We start from the raw sequence: 27,583 nt of genomic DNA on the forward strand, positions 1-27,583 counted from the left end.
ATTCTAACATCTTCATTGTTGCACATCCCTATCAGTTAACCAATAGAGAACTTGAGAATATTATGATCACCCACACCTACAAACAAATGTAGAAGTCTCTAATAATGCCCTAGATTCATTCATTTTATCATCTTTGTCTTCAGCTGGATATCCTCCCTAGCCTGCTACCCATTTCAATTCCATGAAAAATGTATCCTATTGCTTTCTCTCACATCAGATGCCATCATGCTGTGGCTTTATGGCATCAGAGGACCTCATGACCGATTGCCCTGGGTGACAACAACACAGGACAATGAGACATCAGCAAATCCGCCCTAGTTGACTATTTGCTATTATGACTGCAAGGCAAGGTGGAAGTGTATTGGGAAAGTACTCTGCACCATTGAAAGCACTGGGCTCTCCTTTTGAAGTGGGTTAGAGTGACAAAAACACAGAGTATCCTAAAGAGCAATCCATCTTGAGTATCAGAGTCCCACATACAGAGAGCTGTGAGGCAGGGTAAATAAGCTTCCCGCGTTTCAAAGTAAGTCAATCGCTCTAACATAAGACAACTCATTCCAGCCTCAAAGACACTAATTTCCTGTGATGATAAAGTGCTAGCACTAGTATCTCAAGTAGGATTTTCAGCCTTGTAGACAGTCAACGTCTTTCATAAACTATCATGATGCCAATAGCGTCATTCGCATGGCTTCAGTTTTTACAAATAATATGTATGCGAAAGACCCCACTAAAATTTGCGAAAATCCAGAGCTCACTAAAAATTCAAATCTCAATTTTATTTTTAACCTATCATACTTCTCTCAATCCAAAGCCTTATTTGCTATGACTCTACACCACGCTAGCACCTATATTAGGATGTAAATAAAAAGATGTCTATGCTAGCGACGTGACAGGGGATCCTTCTCACTGCAATCCAGTTAGGTTTTGGTACAGCAATAACTATTGAGTGACCTGCTACGTTTTTGGAAGAAGGCTTATGCTATAGTTAGTGGTAATAATAAACATTCTGAAGAACAGATTCTAACATCTTCATTGTTGCACATCCCTATCAGTTAACCAATAGAGAACTTGAGAATATTATGATCACCCACACCTACAAACAAATGTAGAAGTCTCTAATAATGCCCTAGATTCATTCATTTTATCATCTTTGTCTTCAGCTGGATATCCTCCCTAGCCTGCTACCCATTTCAATTCCATGAAAAATGTATCCTATTGCTTTCTCTCACATCAGATGCCATCATGCTGTGGCTTTATGGCATCAGAGGACCTCATGACCGATTGCCCTGGGTGACAACAACACAGGACAATGAGACATCAGCAAATCCGCCCTAGTTGACTATTTGCTATTATGACTGCAAGGCAAGGTGGAAGTGTATTGGGAAAGTACTCTGCACCATTGAAAGCACTGGGCTCTCCTTTTGAAGTGGGTTAGAGTGACAAAAACACAGAGTATCCTAAAGAGCAATCCATCTTGAGTATCAGAGTCCCACATACAGAGCGCTGGGAGGCAGGGTAAATAAGCTTACCGGTTCCAAAGTAAGTCAATAGCTCTAACGTAAGACAACTCATTCCAGCCTCAAAGACACTAATTTCCTGTGATGATAAATTGCTAGCACTAGTATCTAAAGTAGGATTTTCAGCCTTGCAGACAGTCAACGTCTTTCATAAACTATCATGATGCCAATAGCGTCATTCATATCTCTTCAGTCTTTACAAATAATATTTATGCGGAAGACCCCACTAAAAGGTGCTGAGAGCCGTCAGACGCCCTGAACTTCATTCAATGACAAGCAAACCGATTAAATGAGAGTTTAACCTACCATGTAAATTGATCAAGGAAGTCGAAGGCTGACAACTTTTTTTTTGGGGGGGGGTCTCAGCAATGCAGAGAAATGGTTTTTGGCATCACTCCCTCTGCTGGTCATTCAGTATAATCTGCAGATGGAAAAGTCCACTGTTAGTCCATTAACAGAACTTGAACATTTCCACACTATGCAACACAACAAATATATTTGTATACTGTGCCAATAATCAGTACTATGGCGCCTGTAACAATGCGAAAATCCACAGCTCACTATAAATTCAAATCTCAATATTATTTTCAACCTAGCATACTTCTCTCAATCCAAAGCCTTATTTGCTATGACTCTCTACACCACGCTAGCACCTATATTAGGATGTAAATAAAAACATGTCAATGCTAGCCATGTGACAGGGGATCCTTCTCACTGCAATCCCGTTAGGTTATGGTACAGCAATAACTATCGAGTGACCTGATACGTTTTTGGAAGAAGGCTTATGCTAAAGTTAGTGGTAATAATAAACATTCTGAAGAACAGATTCTAACATCTTCATCGTTGCACATTCCTATCAGTTAACCAATAGAGAACTTGAGAATATTATGATCACCCACACCTACGAACAAATGTAGAAGTCTCTAATAATGCCCTAGATTCTTTCATTTTAACATCTTTATCTTCAACTGGATATCCTGCCTAGCCTGCTACCCATTTTAATGCCATGAAAAATGTATCCTATTGCTTTCTCTCACATCAGATGCCATCATGCTGTGGCTTTATGGCATCAGAGGACCTCATGACCGATTGCCCTGGGTGACAACAACACAGGACAATGAGACATCAGCAAATCCGCCCTAGTTGACTATTTGCTATTATGACTGCAAGGCAAGGTGGAAGTGTATTGGGAAAGTACTCTGCACCATTGAAAGCACTGGGCTCTCCTTTTGAAGTGGGTTAGAGTGACAAAAACACAGAGTATCCTAAAGAGCAATCCATCTTGAGTATCAGAGTCCCACATACAGAGCGCTGGGAGGCAGGGTAAATAAGCTTACCGGTTCCAAAGTAAGTCAATAGCTCTAACGTAAGACAACTCATTCCAGCCTCAAAGACACTAATTTCCTGTGATGATAAATTGCTAGCACTAGTATCTCAAGTAGGATTTTCAGCCTTGCAGACAGTCAACGTCTTTCATAAACTATCATGATGCCAATAGCGTCATTCATATCTCTTCAGTCTTTACAAATAATATTTATGCGGAAGACCCCACTAAAAGGTGCTGAGAGCCGTCAGACGCCCTGAACTTCATTCAATGACAAGCAAACCGATTAAATGAGAGTTTAACCTACCATGTAAATTGATCAAGGAAGTCGAAGGCTGACAACTTTTTTTTTTGGGGGGGGTCTCAGCAATGCAGAAAAATGGTTTTTGGCATCACTCCCTCTGCTGGTCATTCAGTATAATCTGCAGATGGAAAAGTCCACTGTTAGTCCATTAACAGAACTTGAACATTTCCACACTATGCAACACAACAAATATATTTGTATACTGTGCCAATAATCAGTACTATGGCGCCTGTAACAATGCGAAAATCCACAGCTCACTAAAAATTCAAATCTCAATATTATTTTCAACCTAGCATACTTCTCTCAATCCAAAGCCTTATTTGCTATGACTCTCTACACCACACTAGCACCTATATTAGGATGTAAATAAAAAGATGTCAATGCTAGCCATGTGACAGGGGATCCTTCTCACTGCAATCCCGTTAGGTTATGGTACAGCAATAACTATCGAGTGACCTGATACGTTTTTGGAAGAAGGCTTATGCTAAAGTTAGTGGTAATAATAAACATTCTGAAGAACAGATTCTAACATCTTCATCGTTGCACATTCCTATCAGTTAACCAATAGAGAACTTGAGAATATTATGATCACCCACACCTACGAACAAATGTAGAAGTCTCTAATAATGCCCTAGATTCTTTCATTTTAACATCTTTATCTTCAGCTGGATATCCTGCCTAGCCTGTTACCCATTTTAATGCCATGAAAAATGTATCCTATTGCTTGCTCTCGCGTCAGATGCCATCATGCTGTAGCTTTATCATATCAGAGGACCTCATGACCAATCGCCCTGGGTGACAACAACACATTACAATGAGACATCAGCAATTCCGCCCTAGATGACTATTTGCTATTATGACTGCAAGGCAAGGTGGAAGTGTACTGGGAAAGTACTCTGCACCATTGAAAACACTGAGCTGCCCTTTTGAAAGTGGGTTTGAGTGACAAGAACACAGATTATCCTAAAGAGCAATCCATCTTGAGTATCAGAGTCCCACATACAGAGAGCTGGGAGGCAGGGTAAATAAGCTTCCCGCGTTTCAAAGTAAGTCAATCGCTCTAACATAAGACAACTCATTCCAGCCTCAAAGACACTAATTTCCTGTGATGATAAATTGCTAGCACTAGTATCTCAAGTAGGATTTTCAGCCTTGTAGACAGTCAACGTCTTTCATAAACTATCATGATGCCAATAGCGTCATTCGCATGGCTTCAGTCTTTACAAATAATATGTATGCGGAAGACCCCACTAAAAGGTGCGAAAATCCAGAGCTCACTAAAAATTCAAATCTCAATTTTATTTTTAACCTATCATACTTCTCTCAGTCCAAAGCCTTATTTGCTATGACTCTACACCACGCTAGCACCTATATTAGGATGTAAATAAAAAGATGTCTATGCTAGCGACGTGACAGGGGATCCTTCTCACTGCAATCCAGTTAGGTTTTGGTACAGCAATAACTATTGAGTGACCTGCTACGTTTTTGGAAGAAGGCTTATGCTATAGTTAGTGGTAATAATAAACATTCTGAAGAACAGATTCTAACATCTTCATTGTTGCACATCCCTATCAGTTAACCAATAGAGAACTCGAGAATATTATGATCACCCACACCTACAAACAAATGTAGAAGTCTCTAATAATGCCCTAGATTCATTCATTTTATCATCTTTGTCTTCAGCTGGATATCCTCCCTAGCCTGCTACCCATTTCAATTCCATGAAAAATGTATCCTATTGCTTTCTCTCACATCAGATGCCATCATGCTGTGGCTTTATGGCATCAGAGGACCTCATGACCGATTGCCCTGGGTGACAACAACACAGGACAATGAGACATCAGCAAATCCGCCCTAGTTGACTATTTGCTATTATGACTGCAAGGCAAGGTGGAAGTGTATTGGGAAAGTACTCTGCACCATTGAAAGCACTGGGCTCTCCTTTTGAAGTGGGTTAGAGTGACAAAAACACAGAGTATCCTAAAGAGCAATCCATCTTGAGTATCAGAGTCCCACATACAGAGAGCTGTGAGGCAGGGTAAATAAGCTTCCCGCGTTTCAAAGTAAGTCAATCGCTCTAACATAAGACAACTCATTCCAGCCTCAAAGACACTAATTTCCTGTGATGATAAAGTGCTAGCACTAGTATCTCAAGTAGGATTTTCAGCCTTGTAGACAGTCAACGTCTTTCATAAACTATCATGATGCCAATAGCGTCATTCGCATGGCTTCAGTTTTTACAAATAATATGTATGCGAAAGACCCCACTAAAATTTGCGAAAATCCAGAGCTCACTAAAAATTCAAATCTCAATTTTATTTTTAACCTATCATACTTCTCTCAATCCAAAGCCTTATTTGCTATGACTCTACACCACGCTAGCACCTATATTAGGATGTAAATAAAAAGATGTCTATGCTAGCGACGTGACAGGGGATCCTTCTCACTGCAATCCAGTTAGGTTTTGGTACAGCAATAACTATTGAGTGACCTGCTACGTTTTTTGGAAGAAGGCTTATGCTATAGTTAGTGGTAATAATAAACATTCTGAAGAACAGATTCTAACATCTTCATTGTTGCACATCCCTATCAGTTAACCAATAGAGAACTTGAGAATATTATGATCACCCACACCTACAAACAAATGTAGAAGTCTCTAATAATGCCCTAGATTCATTCATTTTATCATCTTTGTCTTCAGCTGGATATCCTCCCTAGCCTGCTACCCATTTCAATTCCATGAAAAATGTATCCTATTGCTTTCTCTCACATCAGATGCCATCATGCTGTGGCTTTATGGCATCAGAGGACCTCATGACCGATTGCCCTGGGTGACAACAACACAGGACAATGAGACATCAGCAAATCCGCCCTAGTTGACTATTTGCTATTATGACTGCAAGGCAAGGTGGAAGTGTATTGGGAAAGTACTCTGCACCATTGAAAGCACTGGGCTCTCCTTTTGAAGTGGGTTAGAGTGACAAAAACACAGAGTATCCTAAAGAGCAATCCATCTTGAGTATCAGAGTCCCACATACAGAGCGCTGGGAGGCAGGGTAAATAAGCTTACCGGTTCCAAAGTAAGTCAATAGCTCTAACGTAAGACAACTCATTCCAGCCTCAAAGACACTAATTTCCTGTGATGATAAATTGCTAGCACTAGTATCTAAAGTAGGATTTTCAGCCTTGCAGACAGTCAACGTCTTTCATAAACTATCATGATGCCAATAGCGTCATTCATATCTCTTCAGTCTTTACAAATAATATTTATGCGGAAGACCCCACTAAAAGGTGCTGAGAGCCGTCAGACGCCCTGAACTTCATTCAATGACAAGCAAACCGATTAAATGAGAGTTTAACCTACCATGTAAATTGATCAAGGAAGTCGAAGGCTGACAACTTTTTTTTGGGGGGGGGGTCTCAGCAATGCAGAGAAATGGTTTTTGGCATCACTCCCTCTGCTGGTCATTCAGTATAATCTGCAGATGGAAAAGTCCACTGTTAGTCCATTAACAGAACTTGAACATTTCCACACTATGCAACACAACAAATATATTTGTATACTGTGCCAATAATCAGTACTATGGCGCCTGTAACAATGCGAAAATCCACAGCTCACTAAAAATTCAAATCTCAATATTATTTTCAACCTAGCATACTTCTCTCAATCCAAAGCCTTATTTGCTATGACTCTCTACACCACACTAGCACCTATATTAGGATGTAAATAAAAAGATGTCAATGCTAGCCATGTGACAGGGGATCCTTCTCACTGCAATCCCGTTAGGTTATGGTACAGCAATAACTATCGAGTGACCTGATACGTTTTTGGAAGAAGGCTTATGCTAAAGTTAGTGGTAATAATAAACATTCTGAAGAACAGATTCTAACATCTTCATCGTTGCACATTCCTATCAATTAACCAATAGAGAACTTGAGAATATTATGATCACCCACACCTACGAACAAATGTAGAAGTCTCTAATAATGCCCTAGATTCTTTCATTTTAACATCTTTATCTTCAGCTGGATATCCTGCCTAGCCTGCTACCCATTTTAATGCCATGAAAAATGTATCCTATTGCTTGCTCTCGCGTCAGATGCCATCATGCTGTAGCTTTATCATATCAGAGGACCTCATGACCAATCGCCCTGGGTGACAACAACACATTACAATGAGACATCAGCAATTCCGCCCTAGATGACTATTTGCTATTATGACTGCAAGGCAAGGTGGAAGTGTACTGGGAAAGTACTCTGCACCATTGAAAACACTGAGCTGCCCTTTTGAAAGCTGGTTTGAGTGACAAGAACACAGATTATCCTAAAGAGCAATCCATCTTGAGTATCAGAGTCCCACATACAGAGAGCTGGGAGGCAGGGTAAATAAGCTTCCCGCGTTTCAAAGTAAGTCAATCGCTCTAACATAAGACAACTCATTCCAGCCTCAAAGACACTAATTTCCTGTGATGATAAATTGCTAGCACTAGTATCTCAAGTAGGATTTTCAGCCTTGTAGACAGTCAACGTCTTTCATAAACTATCATGATGCCAATAGCGTCATTCGCATGGCTTCAGTCTTTACAAATAATATGTATGCGGAAGACCCCACTAAAAGGTGCGAAAATCCAGAGCTCACTAAAAATTCAAATCTCAATTTTATTTTTAACCTATCATACTTCTCTCAGTCCAAAGCCTTATTTGCTATGACTCTACACCACGCTAGCACCTATATTAGGATGTAAATAAAAAGATGTCTATGCTAGCGACGTGACAGGGGATCCTTCTCACTGCAATCCAGTTAGGTTTTGGTACAGCAATAACTATTGAGTGACCTGCTACGTTTTTGGAAGAAGGCTTATGCTATAGTTAGTGGTAATAATAAACATTCTGAAGAACAGATTCTAACATCTTCATTGTTGCACATCCCTATCAGTTAACCAATAGAGAACTTGAGAATATTATGATCACCCACACCTACAAACAAATGTAGAAGTCTCTAATAATGCCCTAGATTCATTCATTTTATCATCTTTGTCTTCAGCTGGATATCCTCCCTAGCCTGCTACCCATTTTAATTCCATGAAAAATGTATCCTATTGCTTTCTCTCACATCAGATGCCATCATGCTGTGGCTTTATGGCATCAGAGGACCTCATGACCGATTGCCCTGGGTGACAACAACACAGGACAATGAGACATCAGCAAATCCGCCCTAGTTGACTATTTGCTATTATGACTGCAAGGCAAGGTGGAAGTGTATTGGGAAAGTACTCTGCACCATTGAAAGCACTGGGCTCTCCTTTTGAAGTGGGTTAGAGTGACAAAAACACAGAGTATCCTAAAGAGCAATCCATCTTGAGTATCAGAGTCCCACATACAGAGAGCTGTGAGGCAGGGTAAATAAGCTTCCCGCGTTTCAAAGTAAGTCAATCGCTCTAACATAAGACAACTCATTCCAGCCTCAAAGACACTAATTTCCTGTGATGATAAAGTGCTAGCACTAGTATCTCAAGTAGGATTTTCAGCCTTGCAGACAGTCAACGTCTTTCATAAACTATCATGATGCCAATAGCGTCATTCATATCTCTTCAGTCTTTACAAATAATATTTATGCGGAAGACCCCACTAAAAGGTGCTGAGAGCCGTCAGACGCCCTGAACTTCATTCAATGACAAGCAAACCGATTAAATGAGAGTTTAACCTACCATGTAAATTGATCAAGGAAGTCGAAGGCTGACAACTTTTTTTTTGGGGGGGGTCTCAGCAATGCAGAGAAATGGTTTTTGGCATCACTTCCTCTGCTGGTCATTCAGTATAATCTGCAGATGGAAAAGTCCACTGTTAGTCCATTAACAGAACTTGAACATTTCCACACTATGCAACACAACAAATATATTTGTATACTGTGCCAATAATCAGTACTATGGCGCCTGTAACAATGCGAAAATCCACAGCTCACTAAAAATTCAAATCTCAATATTATTTTCAACCTAGCATACTTCTCTCAATCCAAAGCCTTATTTGCTATGACTCTCTACACCACACTAGCACCTATATTAGGATGTAAATAAAAAGATGTCAATGCTAGCCATGTGACAGGGGATCCTTCTCACTGCAATCCCGTTAGGTTATGGTACAGCAATAACTATCGAGTGACCTGATACGTTTTTGGAAGAAGGCTTATGCTAAAGTTAGTGGTAATAATAAACATTCTGAAGAACAGATTCTAACATCTTCATCGTTGCACATTCCTATCAGTTAACCAATAGAGAACTTGAGAATATTATGATCACCCACACCTACGAACAAATGTAGAAGTCTCTAATAATGCCCTAGATTCTTTCATTTTAACATCTTTATCTTCAGCTGGATATCCTGCCTAGCCTGCTACCCATTTTAATGCCATGAAAAATGTATCCTATTGCTTGCTCTCGCGTCAGATGCCATCATGCTGTAGCTTTATCATATCAGAGGACCTCATGACCAATCGCCCTGGGTGACAACAACACATTACAATGAGACATCAGCAATTCCGCCCTAGATGACTATTTGCTATTATGACTGCAAGGCAAGGTGGAAGTGTACTGGGAAAGTACTCTGCACCATTGAAAACACTGAGCTGCCCTTTTGAAAGTGGGTTTGAGTGACAAGAACACAGATTATCCTAAAGAGCAATCCATCTTGAGTATCAGAGTCCCACATACAGAGAGCTGGGAGGCAGGGTAAATAAGCTTCCCGCGTTTCAAAGTAAGTCAATCGCTCTAACATAAGACAACTCATTCCAGCCTCAAAGACACTAATTTCCTGTGATGATAAATTGCTAGCACTAGTATCTCAAGTAGGATTTTCAGCCTTGTAGACAGTCAACGTCTTTCATAAACTATCATGATGCCAATAGCGTCATTCGCATGGCTTCAGTCTTTACAAATAATATGTATGCGGAAGACCCCACTAAAAGGTGCGAAAATCCAGAGCTCACTAAAAATTCAAATCTCAATTTTATTTTTAACCTATCATACTTCTCTCAGTCCAAAGCCTTATTTGCTATGACTCTACACCACGCTAGCACCTATATTAGGATGTAAATAAAAAGATGTCTATGCTAGCGACGTGACAGGGGATCCTTCTCACTGCAATCCAGTTAGGTTTTGGTACAGCAATAACTATTGAGTGACCTGCTACGTTTTTGGAAGAAGGCTTATGCTATAGTTAGTGGTAATAATAAACATTCTGAAGAACAGATTCTAACATCTTCATTGTTGCACATCCCTATCAGTTAACCAATAGAGAACTTGAGAATATTATGATCACCCACACCTACAAACAAATGTAGAAGTCTCTAATAATGCCCTAGATTCATTCATTTTATCATCTTTGTCTTCAGCTGGATATCCTCCCTAGCCTGCTACCCATTTCAATTCCATGAAAAATGTATCCTATTGCTTTCTCTCACATCAGATGCCATCATGCTGTGGCTTTATGGCATCAGAGGACCTCATGACCGATTGCCCTGGGTGACAACAACACAGGACAATGAGACATCAGCAAATCCGCCCTAGTTGACTATTTGCTATTATGACTGCAAGGCAAGGTGGAAGTGTATTGGGAAAGTACTCTGCACCATTGAAAGCACTGGGCTCTCCTTTTGAAGTGGGTTAGAGTGACAAAAACACAGAGTATCCTAAAGAGCAATCCATCTTGAGTATCAGAGTCCCACATACAGAGAGCTGTGAGGCAGGGTAAATAAGCTTCCCGCGTTTCAAAGTAAGTCAATCGCTCTAACATAAGACAACTCATTCCAGCCTCAAAGACACTAATTTCCTGTGATGATAAAGTGCTAGCACTAGTATCTCAAGTAGGATTTTCAGCCTTGTAGACAGTCAACGTCTTTCATAAACTATCATGATGCCAATAGCGTCATTCGCATGGCTTCAGTTTTTACAAATAATATGTATGCGAAAGACCCCACTAAAATTTGCGAAAATCCAGAGCTCACTAAAAATTCAAATCTCAATTTTATTTTTAACCTATCATACTTCTCTCAATCCAAAGCCTTATTTGCTATGACTCTACACCACGCTAGCACCTATATTAGGATGTAAATAAAAAGATGTCTATGCTAGCGACGTGACAGGGGATCCTTCTCACTGCAATCCAGTTAGGTTTTGGTACAGCAATAACTATTGAGTGACCTGCTACGTTTTTGGAAGAAGGCTTATGCTATAGTTAGTGGTAATAATAAACATTCTGAAGAACAGATTCTAACATCTTCATTGTTGCACATCCCTATCAGTTAACCAATAGAGAACTTGAGAATATTATGATCACCCACACCTACAAACAAATGTAGAAGTCTCTAATAATGCCCTAGATTCATTCATTTTATCATCTTTGTCTTCAGCTGGATATCCTCCCTAGCCTGCTACCCATTTCAATTCCATGAAAAATGTATCCTATTGCTTTCTCTCACATCAGATGCCATCATGCTGTGGCTTTATGGCATCAGAGGACCTCATGACCGATTGCCCTGGGTGACAACAACACAGGACAATGAGACATCAGCAAATCCGCCCTAGTTGACTATTTGCTATTATGACTGCAAGGCAAGGTGGAAGTGTATTGGGAAAGTACTCTGCACCATTGAAAGCACTGGGCTCTCCTTTTGAAGTGGGTTAGAGTGACAAAAACACAGAGTATCCTAAAGAGCAATCCATCTTGAGTATCAGAGTCCCACATACAGAGCGCTGGGAGGCAGGGTAAATAAGCTTACCGGTTCCAAAGTAAGTCAATAGCTCTAACGTAAGACAACTCATTCCAGCCTCAAAGACACTAATTTCCTGTGATGATAAATTGCTAGCACTAGTATCTAAAGTAGGATTTTCAGCCTTGCAGACAGTCAACGTCTTTCATAAACTATCATGATGCCAATAGCGTCATTCATATCTCTTCAGTCTTTACAAATAATATTTATGCGGAAGACCCCACTAAAAGGTGCTGAGAGCCGTCAGACGCCCTGAACTTCATTCAATGACAAGCAAACCGATTAAATGAGAGTTTAACCTACCATGTAAATTGATCAAGGAAGTCGAAGGCTGACAACTTTTTTTTTTGGGGGGGTCTCAGCAATGCAGAGAAATGGTTTTTGGCATCACTCCCTCTGCTGGTCATTCAGTATAATCTGCAGATGGAAAAGTCCACTGTTAGTCCATTAACAGAACTTGAACATTTCCACACTATGCAACACAACAAATATATTTGTATACTGTGCCAATAATCAGTACTATGGCGCGTGTAACAATGTGAAAATCCACAGCTCACTAAAAATTCAAATCTCAATATTATTTTCAACCTAGCATACTTCTCTCAATCCAAAGCCTTATTTGCTATGACTCTCTACACCACACTAGCACCTATATTAGGATGTAAATAAAAAGGTGTCAATGCTAGCCATGTGACAGGGGATCCTTCTCACTGCAATCCCGTTAGGTTATGGTACAGCAATAACTATTGAGTGACCTGATACGTTTTTGGAAGAAGGCTTCTGCTAAAGTTAGTGGTAATAATAAACATTCTGAAGAACAGATTCTAACATCTTCATCGTTGCACATTCCTATCAGTTAACCAATAGAGAACTTGAGAATATTATGATCACCCACACCTACGAACAAATGTATAAGTCTCTAATAATGCCCTAGATTCTTTCATTTTAACATCTTTATCTTCAGCTGGATATCCTGCCTAGCCTGCTACCCATTTTAATGCCATGAAAAATGTATCCTATTGCTTGCTCTCACGTCAGATGCCATCATGCTGTAGCTTTATCATATCAGAGGACCTCATGACCAATCGCCCTGGGTGACAACAACACATTACAATGAGACATCAGCAATTCCGCCCTAGATGACTATTTGCTATTATGACTGCAAGGCAAGGTGGAAGTGTACTGGGAAAGTACTCTGCACCATTGAAAGCACTGGGCTGCCCTTTTGAAAGTGGGTTTGAGTGACAAGAACACAGATTATCCTAAAGAGCAATCCATCTTGAGTATCAGAGTCCCACATACAGAGAGCTGTGAGGCAGGGTAAATAAGCTTCCCGCGTTTCAAAGTAAGTCAATCGCTCTAACATAAGACAACTCATTCCAGCCTCAAAGACACTAATTTCCTGTGATGATAAAGTGCTAGCACTAGTATCTCAAGTAGGATTTTCAGCCTTGTAGACAGTCAACGTCTTTCATAAACTATCATGATGCCAATAGCGTCATTCGCATGGCTTCAGTTTTTACAAATAATATGTATGCGAAAGACCCCACTAAAATTTGCGAAAATCCAGAGCTCACTAAAAATTCAAATCTCAATTTTATTTCTAACCTATCATACTTCTCTCAATCCAAAGCCTTATTTGCTATGACTCTACACCACGCTAGCACCTATATTAGGATGTAAATAAAAAGATGTCTATGCTAGCGACGTGACAGGGGATCCTTCTCACTGCAATCCAGTTAGGTTTTGGTACAGCAATAACTATTGAGTGACCTGCTACGTTTTTGGAAGAAGGCTTATGCTATAGTTAGTGGTAATAATAAACATTCTGAAGAACAGATTCTAACATCTTCATTGTTGCACATCCCTATCAGTTAACCAATAGAGAACTTGAGAATATTATGATCACCCACACCTACAAACAAATGTAGAAGTCTCTAATAATGCCCTAGATTCATTCATTTTATCATCTTTGTCTTCAGCTGGATATCCTCCCTAGCCTGCTACCCATTTCAATTCCATGAAAAATGTATCCTATTGCTTTCTCTCACATCAGATGCCATCATGCTGTGGCTTTATGGCATCAGAGGACCTCATGACCGATTGCCCTGGGTGACAACAACACAGGACAATGAGACATCAGCAAATCCGCCCTAGTTGACTATTTGCTATTATGACTGCAAGGCAAGGTGGAAGTGTATTGGGAAAGTACTCTGCACCATTGAAAGCACTGGGCTCTCCTTTTGAAGTGGGTTAGAGTGACAAAAACACAGAGTATCCTAAAGAGCAATCCATCTTGAGTATCAGAGTCCCACATACAGAGCGCTGGGAGGCAGGGTAAATAAGCTTACCGGTTCCAAAGTAAGTCAATAGCTCTAACGTAAGACAACTCATTCCAGCCTCAAAGACACTAATTTCCTGTGATGATAAATTGCTAGCACTAGTATCTCAAGTAGGATTTTCAGCCTTGCAGACAGTCAACGTCTTTCATAAACTATCATGATGCCAATAGCGTCATTCATATCTCTTCAGTCTTTACAAATAATATTTATGCGGAAGACCCCTCTAAAAGGTGCTGAGAGCCGTCAGACGCCCTGAACTTCATTCAATGACAAGCAAACCGATTAAATGAGAGTTTAACCTACCATGTAAATTGATCAAGGAAGTCGAAGGCTGACAACTTTTTTTTTTGGGGGGGTCTCAGCAATGCAGAGAAATGGTTTTTGGCATCACTCCCTCTGCTGGTCATTCAGTATAATCTGCAGATGGAAAAGTCCACTGTTAGTCCATTAACAGAACTTGAACATTTCCACACTATGCAACACAACAAATATATTTGTATACTGTGCCAATAATCAGTACTATGGCGCCTGTAACAATGGTAAAATCCACAGCTCACTAAAAATTCAAATCTCAATATTATTTTCAACCTAGCATACTTCTCTCAATCCAAAGCCTTATTTGCTATGACTCTCTACACCACGCTAGCACCTATATTAGGATGTAAATAAAAAGATGTCAATGCTAGCCCTGTGACAGGGGATCCTTCTCACTGCAATCCCGTTAGGTTATGGTACAGCAATAACTATCGAGTGACCTGATACGTTTTTGGAAGAAGGCTTATGCTAAAGTTAGTGGTAATAATAAACATTCTGAAGAACAGATTCTAACATCTTCATCGTTGCACATTCCTATCAGTTAACCAATAGAGAACTTGAGAATATTATGATCACCCACACCTACGAACAAATGTAGAAGTCTCTAATAATGCCCTAGATTCTTTCATTTTAACATCTTTATCTTCAACTGGATATCCTGCCTAGCCTGCTACCCATTTTAATGCCATGAAAAATGTATCCTATTGCTTGCTCTCACGTCAGATGCCATCATGCTGTAGCTTTATGACATCAGAGGACCTCATGACCAATCGCCCTGGGTGACAACAACACATTACAATGAGACATCAGCAATTCCGCCCTAGATGACTGTTTGCTATTATGACTGCAAGGCAAGGTGGAAGTGTACTGGGAAAGTACTCTGCGCCATTGAAAGCACTGGGCTGCCCTTTTGAAAGTGGGTTTGAGTGACAAGAACACAGATTATCCTAAAGAGCAATCCATCTTGAGTATCAGAGTCCCACATACAGAGAGCTGGGAGGCAGGGTAAATAAGCTTCCCGCGTTTCAAAGTAAGTCAATCGCTCTAACATAAGACAACTCATTCCAGCCTCAAAGACACTAATTTCCTGTGATGATAAATTGCTAGCACTAGTATCTCAAGTAGGATTTTCAGCCTTGTAGACAGTCAACGTCTTTCATAAACTATCATGATGCCAATAGCGTCATTCGCATGGCTTCAGTCTTTACAAATAATATGTATGCGGAAGACCCCACTAAAAGGTGCGAAAATCCAGAGCTCACTAAAAATTCAAATCTCAATTTTATTTTTAACCTATCATACTTCTCTCAGTCCAAGACTCTACACCACGCTAGCACCTATATTAGGATGTAAATAAAAAGATGTCTATGCTAGCGACGTGACAGGGGATCCTTCTCACTGCAATCCAGTTAGGTTTTGGTACAGCAATAACTATTGAGTGACCTGCTACGTTTTTGGAAGAAGGCTTATGCTATAGTTAGTGGTAATAATAAACATTCTGAAGAACAGATTCTAACATCTTCATTGTTGCACATCCCTATCAGTTAACCAATAGAGAACTTGAGAATATTATGATCACCCACACCTACAAACAAATGTAGAAGTCTCTAATAATGCCCTAGATTCATTCATTTTATCATCTTTGTCTTCAGCTGGATATCCTCCCTAGCCTGCTACCCATTTCAATTCCATGAAAAATGTATCCTATTGCTTTCTCTCACATCAGATGCCATCATGCTGTGGCTTTATGGCATCAGAGGACCTCATGACAGATTGCCCTGGGTGACAACAACACAGGACAATGAGACATCAGCAAATCCGCCCTAGTTGACTATTTGCTATTATGACTGCAAGGCAAGGTGGAGGTGTATTGGGAAAGTACTCTGCACCATTGAAAGCACTGGGCTCTCCTTTTGAAGTGGGTTAGAGTGACAAAAACACAGAGTATCCTAAAGAGCAATCCATCTTGAGTATCAGAGTCCCACATACAGAGCGCTGGGAGGCAGGGTAAATAAGCTTACCGGTTCCAAAGTAAGTCAATAGCTCTAACGTAAGACAACTCATTCCAGCCTCAAAGACACTAATTTCCTGTGATGATAAATTGCTAGCACTAGTATCTCAAGTAGGATTTTCAGCCTTGCAGACAGTCAACGTCTTTCATAAACTATCATGATGCCAATAGCGTCATTCATATCTCTTCAGTCTTTACAAATAATATTTATGCGGAAGACCCCACTAAAAGGTGCTGAGAGCCGTCAGACGCCCTGAACTTCATTCAATGACAAGCAAACCGATTAAATGAGAGTTTAACCTACCATGTAAATTGATCAAGGAAGTCGAAGGCTGACAACTTTTTTTTTGGGGGGGGTCTCAGCAATGCAGAGAAAGGGTTTTTGGCATCACTCCCTCTGCTGGTCATTCAGTATAATCTGCAGATGGAAAAGTCCACTGTTAGTCCATTAACAGAACTTGAACATTTCCACACTATGCAACACAACAAATATATTTGTATACTGTGCCAATAATCAGTACTATGGCGCCTGTAACAATGTGAAAATCCACAGCTCACTAAAAATTCAAATCTCAATATTATTTTCAACCTAGCATACTTCTCTCAATCCAAAGCCTTATTTGCTATGACTCTCTACACCACACTAGCACCTATATTAGGATGTAAATAAAAAGATGTCAATGCTAGCCATGTGACAGGGGATCCTTCTCACTGCAATCCCGTTAGGTTATGGTACAGCAATAACTATCGAGTGACCTGATACGTTTTTGGAAGAAGGCTTATGCTAAAGTTAGTGGTAATAATAAACATTCTGAAGAACAGATTCTAACATCTTCATCGTTGCACATTCCTATCAGTTAACCAATAGAGAACTTGAGAATATTATGATCACCCACACCTACGAACAAATGTAGAAGTCTCTAATAATGCCCTAGATTCTTTCATTTTAACATCTTTATCTTCAGCTGGATATCCTGCCTAGCCTGCTACCCATTTTAATGCCATGAAAAATGTATCCTATTGCTTGCTCTCGCGTCAGATGCCATCATGCTGTAGCTTTATCATATCAGAGGACCTCATGACCAATCGCCCTGGGTGACAACAACACATTACAATGAGACATCAGCAATTCCGCCCTAGATGACTATTTGCTATTATGACTGCAAGGCAAGGTGGAAGTGTACTGGGAAAGTACTCTGCACCATTGAAAGCACTGAGCTGCCCTTTTGAAAGTGGGTTTGAGTGACAAGAACACAGATTATCCTAAAGAGCAATCCATCTTGAGTATCAGAGTCCCACATACAGAGAGCTGGGAGGCAGGGTAAATAAGCTTCCCGCGTTTCAAAGTAAGTCAATCGCTCTAACATAAGACAACTCATTCCAGCCTCAAAGACACTAATTTCCTGTGATGATAAATTGCTAGCACTAGTATCTCAAGTAGGATTTTCAGCCTTGTAGACAGTCAACGTCTTTCATAAACTATCATGATGCCAATAGCGTCATTCGCATGGCTTCAGTCTTTACAAATAATATGTATGCGGAAGACCCCACTAAAAGGTGCGAAAATCCAGAGCTCACTAAAAATTCAAATCTCAATTTTATTTTTAACCTATCATACTTCTCTCAGTCCAAAGCCTTATTTGCTATGACTCTACACCACGCTAGCACCTATATTAGGATGTAAATAAAAAGATGTCTATGCTAGCGACGTGACAGGGGATCCTTCTCACTGCAATCCAGTTAGGTTTTGGTACAGCAATAACTATTGAGTGACCTGCTACGTTTTTGGAAGAAGGCTTATGCTATAGTTAGTGGTAATAATAAACATTCTGAAGAACAGATTCTAACATCTTCATTGTTGCACATCCCTATCAGTTAACCAATCGAGAACTTGAGAATATTATGATCACCCACACCTACAAACAAATGTAGAAGTCTCTAATAATGCCCTAGATTCATTCATTTTATCATCTTTGTCTTCAGCTGGATATCCTCCCTAGCCTGCTACCCATTTCAATTCCATGAAAAATGTATCCTATTGCTTTCTCTCACATCAGATGCCATCATGCTGTGGCTTTATGGCATCAGAGGACCTCATGACCGATTGCCCTGGGTGACAACAACACAGGACAATGAGACATCAGCAAATCCGCCCTAGTTGACTATTTGCTATTATGACTGCAAGGCAAGGTGGAAGTGTATTGGGAAAGTACTCTGCACCATTGAAAGCACTGGGCTCTCCTTTTGAAGTGGGTTAGAGTGACAAAAACACAGAGTATCCTAAAGAGCAATCCATCTTGAGTATCAGAGTCCCACATACAGAGCGCTGGGAGGCAGGGTAAATAAGCTTACCGGTTCCAAAGTAAGTCAATAGCTCTAACGTAAGACAACTCATTCCAGCCTCAAAGACACTAATTTCCTGTGATGATAAATTGCTAGCACTAGTATCTCAAGTAGGATTTTCAGCCTTGCAGACAGTCAACGTCTTTCATAAACTATCATGATGCCAATAGCGTCATTCATATCTCTTCAGTCTTTACAAATAATATTTATGCGGAAGACCCCACTAAAAGGTGCTGAGAGCCGTCAGACGCCCTGAACTTCATTCAATGACAAGCAAACCGATTAAATGAGAGTTTAACCTACCATGTAAATTGATCAAGGAAGTCGAAGGCTGACAACTTTTTTTTTGGGGGGGGTCTCAGCAATGCAGAGAAATGGTTTTTGGCATCACTCCCTCTGCTGGTCATTCAGTATAATCTGCAGATGGAAAAGTCCACTGTTAGTCCATTAACAGAACTTGAACATTTCCACACTATGCAACACAACAAATATATTTGTATACTGTGCCAATAATCAGTACTATGGCGCCTGTAACAATGTGAAAATCCACAGCTCACTAAAAATTCAAATCTCAATATTATTTTCAACCTAGCATACTTCTCTCAATCCAAAGCCTTATTTGCTATGACTCTCTACACCACACTAGCACCTATATTAGGATGTAAATAAAAAGATGTCAATGCTAGCCATGTGACAGGGGATCCTTCTCACTGCAATCCCGTTAGGTTATGGTACAGCAATAACTATCGAGTGACCTGATACGTTTTTGGAAGAAGGCTTATGCTAAAGTTAGTGGTAATAATAAACATTCTGAAGAACAGATTCTAACATCTTCATCGTTGCACATTCCTATCAGTTAACCAATAGAGAACTTGAGAATATTATGATCACCCACACCTACGAACAAATGTAGAAGTCTCTAATAATGCCCTAGATTCTTTCATTTTAACATCTTTATCTTCAGCTGGATATCCTGCCTAGCCTGCTACCCATTTTAATGCCATGAAAAATGTATCCTATTGCTTGCTCTCGCGTCAGATGCCATCATGCTGTAGCTTTATCATATCAGAGGACCTCATGACCAATCGCCCTGGGTGACAACAACACATTACAATGAGACATCAGCAATTCCGCCCTAGATGACTATTTGCTATTATGACTGCAAGGCAAGGTGGAAGTGTACTGGGAAAGTACTCTGCACCATTGAAAGCACTGAGCTGCCCTTTTGAAAGTGGGTTTGAGTGACAAGAACACAGATTATCCTAAAGAGCAATCCATCTTGAGTATCAGAGTCCCACATACAGAGAGCTGGGAGGCAGGGTAAATAAGCTTCCCGCGTTTCAAAGTAAGTCAATCGCTCTAACGTAAGACAACTCATTCCAGCCTCAAAGACACTAATTTCCTGTGATGATAAATTGCTAGCACTAGTATCTCAAGTAGGATTTTCAGCCTTGTAGACAGTCAACGTCTTTCATAAACTATCATGATGCCAATAGCGTCATTCGCATGGCTTCAGTCTTTACAAATAATATGTATGCGGAAGACCCCACTAAAAGGTGCGAAAATCCAGAGCTCACTAAAAATTCAAATCTCAATTTTATTTTTAACCTATCATACTTCTCTCAGTCCAAAGCCTTATTTGCTATGACTCTACACCACGCTAGCACCTATATTAGGATGTAAATAAAAAGATGTCTATGCTAGCGACGTGACAGGGGATCCTTCTCACTGCAATCCAGTTAGGTTTTGGTACAGCAATAACTATTGAGTGACCTGCTACGTTTTTGGAAGAAGGCTTATGCTATAGTTAGTGGTAATAATAAACATTCTGAAGAACAGATTCTAACATCTTCATTGTTGCACATCCCTATCAGTTAACCAATAGAGAACTTGAGAATATTATGATCACCCACACCTACAAACAAATGTAGAAGTCTCTAATAATGCCCTAGATTCATTCATTTTATCATCTTTGTCTTCAGCTGGATATCCTCCCTAGCCTGCTACCCATTTCAATTCCATGAAAAATGTATCCTATTGCTTTCTCTCACATCAGATGCCATCATGCTGTGGCTTTATGGCATCAGAGGACCTCATGACCGATTGCCCTGGGTGACAACAACACAGGACAATGAGACATCAGCAAATCCGCCCTAGTTGACTATTTGCTATTATGACTGCAAGGCAAGGTGGAAGTGTATTGGGAAAGTACTCTGCACCATTGAAAGCACTGGGCTCTCCTTTTGAAGTGGGTTAGAGTGACAAAAACACAGAGTATCCTAAAGAGCAATCCATCTTGAGTATCAGAGTCCCACATACAGAGCGCTGGGAGGCAGGGTAAATAAGCTTACCGGTTCCAAAGTAAGTCAATAGCTCTAACGTAAGACAACTCATTCCAGCCTCAAAGACACTAATTTCCTGTGATGATAAATTGCTAGCACTAGTATCTCAAGTAGGATTTTCAGCCTTGCAGACAGTCAACGTCTTTCATAAACTATCATGATGCCAATAGCGTCATTCATATCTCTTCAGTCTTTACAAATAATATTTATGCGGAAGACCCCACTAAAAGGTGCTGAGAGCCGTCAGACGCCCTGAACTTCATTCAATGACAAGCAAACCGATTAAATGAGAGTTTAACCTACCATGTAAATTGATCAAGGAGGTCGAAGGCGGACAACTTTTTTTTTTGGGGGGGTCTCAGCAATGCAGAGAAATGGTTTTTGGCATCACTCCCTCTGCTGGTCATTCAGTATAATCTGCAGATGGAAAAGTCCACTGTTAGTCCATTAACAGAACTTGAACATTTCCACACTATGCAACACAACAAATATATTTGTATACTGTGCCAATAATCAGTACTTTGGCGCCTGTAACAATGCGAAAATCCACAGCTCACTAAAAATTCAAATCTCAATATTATTTTCAACCTAGCATACTTCTCTCAATCCAAAGCCTTATTTGCTATGACTCTCTACACCACACTAGCACCTATATTAGGATGTAAATAAAAAGGTGTCAATGCTAGCCATGTGACAGGGGATCCTTCTCACTGCAATCCCGTTAGGTTATGGTACAGCAATAACTATTGAGTGACCTGATACGTTTTTGGAAGAAGGCTTCTGCTAAAGTTAGTGGTAATAATAAACATTCCGAAGAACAGATTCTAACATCTTCATCGTTGCACATTCCTATCAGTTAACCAATAGAGAACTTGAGAATATTATGATCACCCACACCTACGAACAAATGTATAAGTCTCTAATAATGCCCTAGATTCTTTCATTTTAACATCTTTATCTTCAGCTGGATATCCTGCCTAGCCTGCTACCCATTTTAATGCCATGAAAAATGTATCCTATTGCTTGCTCTCACGTCAGATGCCATCATGCTGTAGCTTTATCATATCAGAGGACCTCATGACCAATCGCCCTGGGTGACAACAACACATTACAATGAGACATCAGCAATTCCGCCCTAGATGACTATTTGCTATTATGACTGCAAGGCAAGGTGGAAGTGTACTGGGAAAGTACTCTGCACCATTGAAAGCACTGGGCTGCCCTTTTGAAAGTGGGTTTGAGTGACAAGAACACAGATTATCCTAAAGAGCAATCCATCTTGAGTATCAGAGTCCCACATACAGAGAGCTGTGAGGCAGGGTAAATAAGCTTCCCGCGTTTCAAAGTAAGTCAATCGCTCTAACATAAGACAACTCATTCCAGCCTCAAAGACACTAATTTCCTGTGATGATAAAGTGCTAGCACTAGTATCTCAAGTAGGATTTTCAGCCTTGTAGACAGTCAACGTCTTTCATAAACTATCATGATGCCAATAGCGTCATTCGCATGGCTTCAGTTTTTACAAATAATATGTATGCGAAAGACCCCACTAAAATTTGCGAAAATCCAGAGCTCACTAAAAATTCAAATCTCAATTTTATTTCTAACCTATCATACTTCTCTCAATCCAAAGCCTTATTTGCTATGACTCTACACCACGCTAGCACCTATATTAGGATGTAAATAAAAAGATGTCTATGCTAGCGACGTGACAGGGGATCCTTCTCACTGCAATCCAGTTAGGTTTTGGTACAGCAATAACTATTGAGTGACCTGCTACGTTTTTGGAAGAAGGCTTATGCTATAGTTAGTGGTAATAATAAACATTCTGAAGAACAGATTCTAACATCTTCATTGTTGCACATCCCTATCAGTTAACCAATAGAGAACTTGAGAATATTATGATCACCCACACCTACAAACAAATGTAGAAGTCTCTAATAATGCCCTAGATTCATTCATTTTATCATCTTTGTCTTCAGCTGGATATCCTCCCTAGCCTGCTACCCATTTCAATTCCATGAAAAATGTATCCTATTGCTTTCTCTCACATCAGATGCCATCATGCTGTGGCTTTATGGCATCAGAGGACCTCATGACCGATTGCCCTGGGTGACAACAACACAGGACAATGAGACATCAGCAAATCCGCCCTAGTTGACTATTTGCTATTATGACTGCAAGGCAAGGTGGAAGTGTATTGGGAAAGTACTCTGCACCATTGAAAGCACTGGGCTCTCCTTTTGAAGTGGGTTAGAGTGACAAAAACACAGAGTATCCTAAAGAGCAATCCATCTTGAGTATCAGAGTCCCACATACAGAGCGCTGGGAGGCAGGGTAAATAAGCTTACCGGTTCCAAAGTAAGTCAATAGCTCTAACGTAAGACAACTCATTCCAGCCTCAAAGACACTAATTTCCTGTGATGATAAATTGCTAGCACTAGTATCTCAAGTAGGATTTTCAGCCTTGCAGACAGTCAACGTCTTTCATAAACTATCATGATGCCAATAGCGTCATTCATATCTCTTCAGTCTTTACAAATAATATTTATGCGGAAGACCCCTCTAAAAGGTGCTGAGAGCCGTCAGACGCCCTGAACTTCATTCAATGACAAGCAAACCGATTAAATGAGAGTTTAACCTACCATGTAAATTGATCAAGGAAGTCGAAGGCTGACAACTTTTTTTTTTGGGGGGGTCTCAGCAATGCAGAGAAATGGTTTTTGGCATCACTCCCTCTGCTGGTCATTCAGTATAATCTGCAGATGGAAAAGTCCACTGTTAGTCCATTAACAGAACTTGAACATTTCCACACTATGCAACACAACAAATATATTTGTATACTGTGCCAATAATCAGTACTATGGCGCCTGTAACAATGGTAAAATCCACAGCTCACTAAAAATTCAAATCTCAATATTATTTTCAACCTAGCATACTTCTCTCAATCCAAAGCCTTATTTGCTATGACTCTCTACACCACGCTAGCACCTATATTAGGATGTAAATAAAAAGATGTCAATGCTAGCCCTGTGACAGGGGATCCTTCTCACTGCAATCCCGTTAGGTTATGGTACAGCAATAACTATCGAGTGACCTGATACGTTTTTGGAAGAAGGCTTATGCTAAAGTTAGTGGTAATAATAAACATTCTGAAGAACAGATTCTAACATCTTCATCGTTGCACATTCCTATCAGTTAACCAATAGAGAACTTGAGAATATTATGATCACCCACACCTACGAACAAATGTAGAAGTCTCTAATAATGCCCTAGATTCTTTCATTTTAACATCTTTATCTTCAACTGGATATCCTGCCTAGCCTGCTACCCATTTTAATGCCATGAAAAATGTATCCTATTGCTTGCTCTCACGTCAGATGCCATCATGCTGTAGCTTTATGACATCAGAGGACCTCATGACCAATCGCCCTGGGTGACAACAACACATTACAATGAGACATCAGCAATTCCGCCCTAGATGACTGTTTGCTATTATGACTGCAAGGCAAGGTGGAAGTGTACTGGGAAAGTACTCTGCGCCATTGAAAGCACTGGGCTGCCCTTTTGAAAGTGGGTTTGAGTGACAAGAACACAGATTATCCTAAAGAGCAATCCATCTTGAGTATCAGAGTCCCACATACAGAGAGCTGGGAGGCAGGGTAAATAAGCTTCCCGCGTTTCAAAGTAAGTCAATCGCTCTAACATAAGACAACTCATTCCAGCCTCAAAGACACTAATTTCCTGTGATGATAAATTGCTAGCACTAGTATCTCAAGTAGGATTTTCAGCCTTGTAGACAGTCAACGTCTTTCATAAACTATCATGATGCCAATAGCGTCATTCGCATGGCTTCAGTCTTTACAAATAATATGTATGCGGAAGACCCCACTAAAAGGTGCGAAAATCCAGAGCTCACTAAAAATTCAAATCTCAATTTTATTTTTAACCTATCATACTTCTCTCAGTCCAAGACTCTACACCACGCTAGCACCTATATTAGGATGTAAATAAAAAGATGTCTATGCTAGCGACGTGACAGGGGATCCTTCTCACTGCAATCCAGTTAGGTTTTGGTACAGCAATAACTATTGAGTGACCTGCTACGTTTTTGGAAGAAGGCTTATGCTATAGTTAGTGGTAATAATAAACATTCTGAAGAACAGATTCTAACATCTTCATTGTTGCACATCCCTATCAGTTAACCAATAGAGAACTTGAGAATATTATGATCACCCACACCTACAAACAAATGTAGAAGTCTCTAATAATGCCCTAGATTCATTCATTTTATCATCTTTGTCTTCAGCTGGATATCCTCCCTAGCCTGCTACCCATTTCAATTCCATGAAAAATGTATCCTATTGCTTTCTCTCACATCAGATGCCATCATGCTGTGGCTTTATGGCATCAGAGGACCTCATGACAGATTGCCCTGGGTGACAACAACACAGGACAATGAGACATCAGCAAATCCGCCCTAGTTGACTATTTGCTATTATGACTGCAAGGCAAGGTGGAGGTGTATTGGGAAAGTACTCTGCACCATTGAAAGCACTGGGCTCTCCTTTTGAAGTGGGTTAGAGTGACAAAAACACAGAGTATCCTAAAGAGCAATCCATCTTGAGTATCAGAGTCCCACATACAGAGCGCTGGGAGGCAGGGTAAATAAGCTTACCGGTTCCAAAGTAAGTCAATAGCTCTAACGTAAGACAACTCATTCCAGCCTCAAAGACACTAATTTCCTGTGATGATAAATTGCTAGCACTAGTATCTCAAGTAGGATTTTCAGCCTTGCAGACAGTCAACGTCTTTCATAAACTATCATGATGCCAATAGCGTCATTCATATCTCTTCAGTCTTTACAAATAATATTTATGCGGAAGACCCCACTAAAAGGTGCTGAGAGCCGTCAGACGCCCTGAACTTCATTCAATGACAAGCAAACCGATTAAATGAGAGTTTAACCTACCATGTAAATTGATCAAGGAAGTCGAAGGCTGACAACTTTTTTTTTGGGGGGGGTCTCAGCAATGCAGAGAAAGGGTTTTTGGCATCACTCCCTCTGCTGGTCATTCAGTATAATCTGCAGATGGAAAAGTCCACTGTTAGTCCATTAACAGAACTTGAACATTTCCACACTATGCAACACAACAAATATATTTGTATACTGTGCCAATAATCAGTACTATGGCGCCTGTAACAATGTGAAAATCCACAGCTCACTAAAAATTCAAATCTCAATATTATTTTCAACCTAGCATACTTCTCTCAATCCAAAGCCTTATTTGCTATGACTCTCTACACCACACTAGCACCTATATTAGGATGTAAATAAAAAGATGTCAATGCTAGCCATGTGACAGGGGATCCTTCTCACTGCAATCCCGTTAGGTTATGGTACAGCAATAACTATCGAGTGACCTGATACGTTTTTGGAAGAAGGCTTATGCTAAAGTTAGTGGTAATAATAAACATTCTGAAGAACAGATTCTAACATCTTCATCGTTGCACATTCCTATCAGTTAACCAATAGAGAACTTGAGAATATTATGATCACCCACACCTACGAACAAATGTAGAAGTCTCTAATAATGCCCTAGATTCTTTCATTTTAACATCTTTATCTTCAGCTGGATATCCTGCCTAGCCTGCTACCCATTTTAATGCCATGAAAAATGTATCCTATTGCTTGCTCTCGCGTCAGATGCCATCATGCTGTAGCTTTATCATATCAGAGGACCTCATGACCAATCGCCCTGGGTGACAACAACACATTACAATGAGACATCAGCAATTCCGCCCTAGATGACTATTTGCTATTATGACTGCAAGGCAAGGTGGAAGTGTACTGGGAAAGTACTCTGCACCATTGAAAGCACTGAGCTGCCCTTTTGAAAGTGGGTTTGAGTGACAAGAACACAGATTATCCTAAAGAGCAATCCATCTTGAGTATCAGAGTCCCACATACAGAGAGCTGGGAGGCAGGGTAAATAAGCTTCCCGCGTTTCAAAGTAAGTCAATCGCTCTAACATAAGACAACTCATTCCAGCCTCAAAGACACTAATTTCCTGTGATGATAAATTGCTAGCACTAGTATCTCAAGTAGGATTTTCAGCCTTGTAGACAGTCAACGTCTTTCATAAACTATCATGATGCCAATAGCGTCATTCGCATGGCTTCAGTCTTTACAAATAATATGTATGCGGAAGACCCCACTAAAAGGTGCGAAAATCCAGAGCTCACTAAAAATTCAAATCTCAATTTTATTTTTAACCTATCATACTTCTCTCAGTCCAAAGCCTTATTTGCTATGACTCT

Source organism: Lissotriton vulgaris, chromosome 9 (genome assembly GCF_964263255.1).
Source record: "Lissotriton vulgaris chromosome 9, aLisVul1.2, whole genome shotgun sequence".
Lineage (NCBI taxonomy): Eukaryota > Metazoa > Chordata > Amphibia > Caudata > Salamandridae > Lissotriton > Lissotriton vulgaris.